The sequence below is a fragment of the Stegostoma tigrinum genome, unplaced genomic scaffold (genome assembly GCF_030684315.1).
Source record: "Stegostoma tigrinum isolate sSteTig4 unplaced genomic scaffold, sSteTig4.hap1 scaffold_110, whole genome shotgun sequence".
In the NCBI taxonomy this organism is placed as follows: domain Eukaryota; kingdom Metazoa; phylum Chordata; class Chondrichthyes; order Orectolobiformes; family Stegostomatidae; genus Stegostoma; species Stegostoma tigrinum.
In genome coordinates, this window is record NW_026728061.1 from 542,926 (window position 1) to 548,925 (window position 6,000).

Sequence of the window (6,000 nt, forward strand, 5' to 3'; positions counted from 1 at the left end):
GGTGAGGGGTCATATAGTTGCTGTGAACGAGTGTTGGAATGTTGCTTCCATTGTTGTTGCTGTGGGACACATGCCTGACCCTCTGCATTGAAGGAGAGAGAGAGAGGATGAATATACTTGTAAATGTCACATCAGTTAGAGAGTTTATGTAGTGAAGGAGGGAGAGATAGTTGTAGATGTTTGGGGGGGCGGGGTGTGGTGAGAGAGAGAGATAGGGACAGAAAGAGAGAAACACACACACACACACACACACACACACACACACACACACACACATACGCAAAACGATTGAGTGAGAGACAGAGAGATATTGATAGACACAGTGACAGAGAGAGATCATCACACATGAACTGAGACAGAGACAGATTCACAGCTGCATTCAGGGATATGGAGAGAAATGTACAGGAACACACAGGGACAGAGAGAGACCAAAAAGATTCACAGAGAACACAGAGGGACAGAGAAAGAGAGCACAAGGTAGAAAGCAAGAGTCACAAATGTAAGATGAAGAGAATGACAGATTTACACAGGGACAAATGGAGAATGAGAGCAATACCCTTCACCATCAATTCAGAGGGACAGAGCTGTGCTTCATTTCCAAGGACCTACAGAGATCACTTTGGATTATTCAGCATCCCCTTCCAGAAATGGTCCTCCAAAACAGCACCCACTATTCCTGAGTGGACAAGAGCAGTCCATGCCTGGAACATGACCATCTCCAATCTCTGCTCCCAGACACAGTGCACACTGGCCCGAATAATATTCCCATTCTGACACTGTCACTTGTCTGAGTCCAGGAAGTGCCACCCTCTAAATGCTGTGGGTGAGCTACACTGCATGGGCTGCAAAGGGTTCAATCACTGGCTTATGGCCACTCACATCCCATGAAGGAACTGGAAGAATATTAGACACTGGAAGAGGGGGAGAGAGACATAGAGAGGGAGAGACAAATACACAAAGTCAAGGGGAGGTTCAAAGATACACACAGAGACGGAGAGCGCGAGCGAGGGAGCGAAGGACAGAATGGGTCTGAAGTTGCTCCATGGGATCTAAGAGACACTCGATGAGCCAGCTATCATTTCCCTTTCCCACCTGCCCTCGAGAAGGTGATGACACTCTGCTTTGCTGAGCCAGTGCAGTCCATCTATTTGAGGGAATGCCACAGTGTGATTTAGGAGGTAGTTCCTGGAAGGGTCACAGTGCCAGGAAAGGAGCGATCCATCTTGCTCACAGGTAGCATGTTGTGCCTCTTGCGGGGCACATTTAGTTGTGAGGTGGGTCCGATCTCTGCGCTCCTGTTGCCCTGGTCATTCTCGGGGTGTGTAGGGCGGGCAGGGCAGGGTCACATTGTTGCTGGGAATGAGTTTTGTAGAGTGGCTTCCATTGTTGTTGCTGTGGGACACATGTCTGACCCTCTGCTCTGAAGGAAGAGAGAGAGAAAGAGAGGATGATTACACTTGTAAATGTCACATCAATGAGGCCGTTTATGTAGTGACGGAGGGAGAGACACACACAGATAGTCACAGGGTGAGAGGAAGACTCAGACCCAGGGATAGAGATAGAGATACACACATAGTAAATGGGAGAAACACAGAGAGAGAGAGAGGCAGATAGTCAGACAGACAGACACATGCAGAATCACAAGTAGACAAAGAGAGACAGAGACACACATAGGCACAGGGACAGAGACAGACAGTCACAGATTAACATCAGGACCAACACAGACACAGGGCCGGGAGTGTGGGGGGAGATATCGTCACATGGAGACAGGCAAAGAGTGACAGATAAACACAGGTACAGAAACAGAGAGAGATAGAGTCTCAGATGGACACAACAATCAAGATAGAGACAGATACACATAGAGACAGAGAGAGAAAGAGACAGACACTGTCTGTGTGGAGTTGGCATGTTCTCCCTGTGGCTGCGTGGGTTTCCTCCGGGTGCTCTTGTTTCCTCCCATGTGCTGGCTGGGTGGATGGGACAAGATAAGTTGCCCATAGTGTTCAGGGATGTGTAGATTAGGTGGGTTGCAGGGAGATGTGTCTGGGTGAGGTGCTCTGAGGGTCGGAGTGGCGTTCTTGGGCCGAAGGCCCTGTTTCCATACTGTAGGAATACTCTGAATTCTATGAAAACAGTGCTGAGTGATCTCTGATGGGAATATTGGAAACAATGCACGGCTCTGTCCCTCTGAACAGATGGTGGAGGGGTGGAGTTATAAAGGTGTTACACACAGTGTTAGTCTTATTCTCCATTTCTCCCTGTCTAAGGCTGTCATTGTGTTCATCCTACATTTGTGACACTGTCTCTATCTCTTGTTCTTGCGCTGTCCTTCTGTATTCTCTGTGCACCCGCCCGTGCTCTCTGTCGCCGTGTGTTCCTGTGTATGCGTCTCCATAATCCCTAAATGCAGTTGTGAATCTTTCTCGATCTCACTTTACATATGTGATGATCTCTCTCTCTGTCCTTGTCTATCTGTGACTCTGTGACAGAGAAAGAGAGAGATGCAGATCGTCACAGGGACAGACAGACAAAGAGAGACAGATAGACACAGTGACAGAGACAGAGTCACAGATAGACAAGAATAGAGAGAGATCATCACACATTTCAAGTGAGATCGAGAAAGATTCACAATTGCATTTCGGGATTATGGAGAGGCATGTGACTGAACATTACTTTCTGCAGATTAAAATATTCTGTGAATCAGTAATCTCACAGAATTACAGTCAAAGGAGATTGTGAACTTGGCAGATTCATATTGAAACAACCGCCTGAATAAAAACAGCTCATGACAAAGGCACTGAATCCTCACTGACAAGCAACACAGGTATTATCAGCTTTACAGGTAGAGATCAGAATTGTACAGAAAATCTTACCAGAACATGCTGATGACGATGTGTGCTAGAAATTTTTCTCAGTGAAATAACTTCGTGATCTGCCACTTATTTGCTCAGAAATGATTCTGTGCATCATCTATGAAAAGCAGGTGTATAGTTTACTGGCCACCTGATTGACAGACAAAGGAAAGCTGATCGGGTAAATTACACTGTTAGTGACAGTCCATCGCACACAACAACAAGAGTTTCTTACACTGAGAACAGAACGGATTCTAGTTAAACAGACGTACATACCAAAATGAAAATCTGCTGCTTTGACAAGCATGCTGCCTGTTTGAACAACATAAACATGTTGCCAATGTAGTGAGACATTTGAACTGCCCAATACAACTGTCATGTCTTTCTCAATTCAATAATCACTGTTTCTATGTATTTTTCAAGCTATTATGAGTTGTGTATGTATAATTAGCTCCTGGGACAATCTAGATATTCTGTTGAATAAACACATTTACAACCTGGATATTGCTTAGTCTAATTTTCTAAGTAAAATATAACCTTTTTCAGTCAATCACAGTAACTATCTTTTAAATGGTAGATTCATAATCACAATAAATTTCTAATTATTCTGAGCGAGGAACACCTTGCAAAGGAAATTATTTTTCATGTCCGCACTGACATTGTGTATTTAACAGTTTCCAGTGCCATCATCCAACTCTGTGTACAAGTATCCCTTAGGTCCATAAAGCTGAAACTAAAGCTCTTTTTCTGATATCCTTTCATTACTTTGTTGTTGAGTTACGCTTAATAGCATAAAATATTACAGGCATCAATTAAGATTGAATTGTCAATGCAAAAACTGGTACAAATAATCGCATATTATTCAGCTCATTAATTGTAGTTAGTTTCTAATGTTTTTTTTCACTGTATGATCACATTAATTTCACTGATGTAATTACATTACACTTTTTAGCTCTATACATATGTAAAATGAATGTCAAGTAATTCATAAGTGATACCAAAAACTGTTCACGTTTTGTTCTTTTTTAGTCCAACAATTACAGAATATGTTTTCCAAAAATAAGTAAATTCTGTCCCAAAGAACATTCTCCAATAATTTCCCAACTACTGACCTAAGGTTCACATTTCTGTAAATTTGCTGAAATGGGAAAATCCTGGATGGATTGATTAATGAGTGAATTTGATTGAATTTGGGTAAAGGGATATTTCAGCACATTAATTAATGTTTAATGTTTCAGGTCATGTTGCTCTTCCTCAGGACTGATTCCCATTTTTTGTTTCAGATCCAATGACTTCATTCCACAGGGACAAAGCTTCCAATTTGTACCAGGTTAACTCTGGCCTACTCTTTTCTTTAGAAAAGAGTTTGATGCTATTCAGTCTTTACTGGCAATTACAACCTGCATTGTGTAAGATTTGTGAATGACCCTTTATTTTCCCAATCCTTGTGAGTGATGCCAGCAGCAGAAATATTTCCTAATCTGCAAGTGATTTTGGTTGGGAAATCTCTATTTACAAATTCACTCTTATCCTCAAATAGACTGTGTAAACCATAAAAGGTCTGAGCACAAACCCACAAAAACACGAAGGCAGCATGACAGCCTGAGCTGAATGAACCTGGTGATGTGTGAGCTGTCATGAGGAAAACATGACCATGAGCACAACTGGTTAGAATCACATCCCTACAGTGCAGAAAGAGGTCATTCGGCCCATCACTATACTGACCCTCTACTCCCATAACTCAGCATTTACCAGGGTTAACCCAACCACTTAACCTGCACACTAGGGGGCAACCTAGCATGGCTTGTCCACCTAACCTGCACATTTTTGGACTCTGAAAGGATCACAGCTTAGCTATAATGACGCAAATTTTTGAATGAAGAATAAAAAAAACTCAATGTTGAAACAATTTCACAGTTTTTGTTTTAAAAATAAAATCTAGGGAAAGCTGCGCCACAAAGATTTCAGATTTTCTCTGGAGGAAGAGAATTCAAAACTCGTGCCACTGACGCGGGGGCACAGTGAGGTCACAGAGGGCTGGCACCCATCAGAAATGTAAAAGGTATTGAGCAAGGTAGGGGTGAGAGAGGGGCAAAAAGGCAGTCTGTCACGGGGGAAGGCAGGAGAGATTAAATTGCAGAAATGTTATTAGTTTTTCATGGCCACAAAGATTGGAGTTAGGCCTCAAAAAAAAACAACAAAAGATGTGCCTGTGCTGGGTGTGTAGAAGACACAGAAACAAATTGAAACGAGAAATGCAAACAAATAGGGGCAGAGTTCACAGCCTGAAATTGCTCTTCTCAATGGTGAATCCAGAAAGCTGCAAACCTGTGTGTTTCAATCTCAACCAACACAAACATGATGGGCCAAATAATACTGGCCAGCCAGCGACACCCACATCTCACAAATAAATTTTTAAAAATGGTCTTGGTCTGTGCTGGAATGTTCTGATACTTTTGTTTTGAAATTTGGAGTTTGTTTCTGACGATGTTTATAACCTCTCAAATTGGGCTAAAGTTTAACATTCTAGGGAAATGTAAAATAAATCAGCTTTGTTTCAAACACATCACTGTAGCTTGTTGTATTTGTCCTGAGGGTTGAACAGCACCCGGAGCTCAGAAAGGACAATCTCAGGGTTGGGGGGGAGGTGGGTGGCGAGTGGGGGCATTCGAATGGCAGCGACAGAACTTCAGCCAGGACACATCCTTCAGGGTCTCACTGAGGGGGTCAGATGGCACTTTACTCTTTCACGTCTCTATTCACTGACAGCCAAGCCACGGTATGGGTTAATCCTGCTGTGTCTAAGAAATGTGTCCCAGCTACTGTCTTCCATGGCTCACAGCTCCCAGTCACGGAACAGAATTTCATTCCAACTGGGTTTAGAGTCAGAGGAAGAACAACGGTGAATGCTGGAAATGTGCTTCAAATCAGAGGTTAGCGTAAATCAATGACCTGTTCCTGACTGGAAGTGAATCTGCAGGTTTGTAATTCTGCTGCACTGGTAAAGATAAAACAGTATTTGGTAAATGTATAACATGGAGATCAAAAGTACATGAGCAATGGGAGCAGGGGTATGAGCAGCCTGTCACTGCCTCTGTTGTAACCACACAGAATGCGCCAGGGTGACGTGAGAGAAGGGCCTGGGTTA

At 43.1% G+C, this 6,000-nt stretch overlaps 1 long non-coding RNA gene across 1 annotated transcript in view; it reads left to right on the forward strand.

Annotated features, from left to right (window-relative positions):
• The window catches only part of LOC132207604 (uncharacterized), a 31,420-nt gene extending 26,004 nt beyond the window's left edge, over positions 1–5,416 (forward strand). Inside the window, exon 3 of the long non-coding RNA XR_009443626.1 lies at positions 4,136–5,416. This is a non-coding gene — a long non-coding RNA (uncharacterized LOC132207604). The remainder of the gene's footprint in view (positions 1–4,135) is intronic.
• The last annotated feature ends 584 nt before the right edge of the window (positions 5,417–6,000 follow it).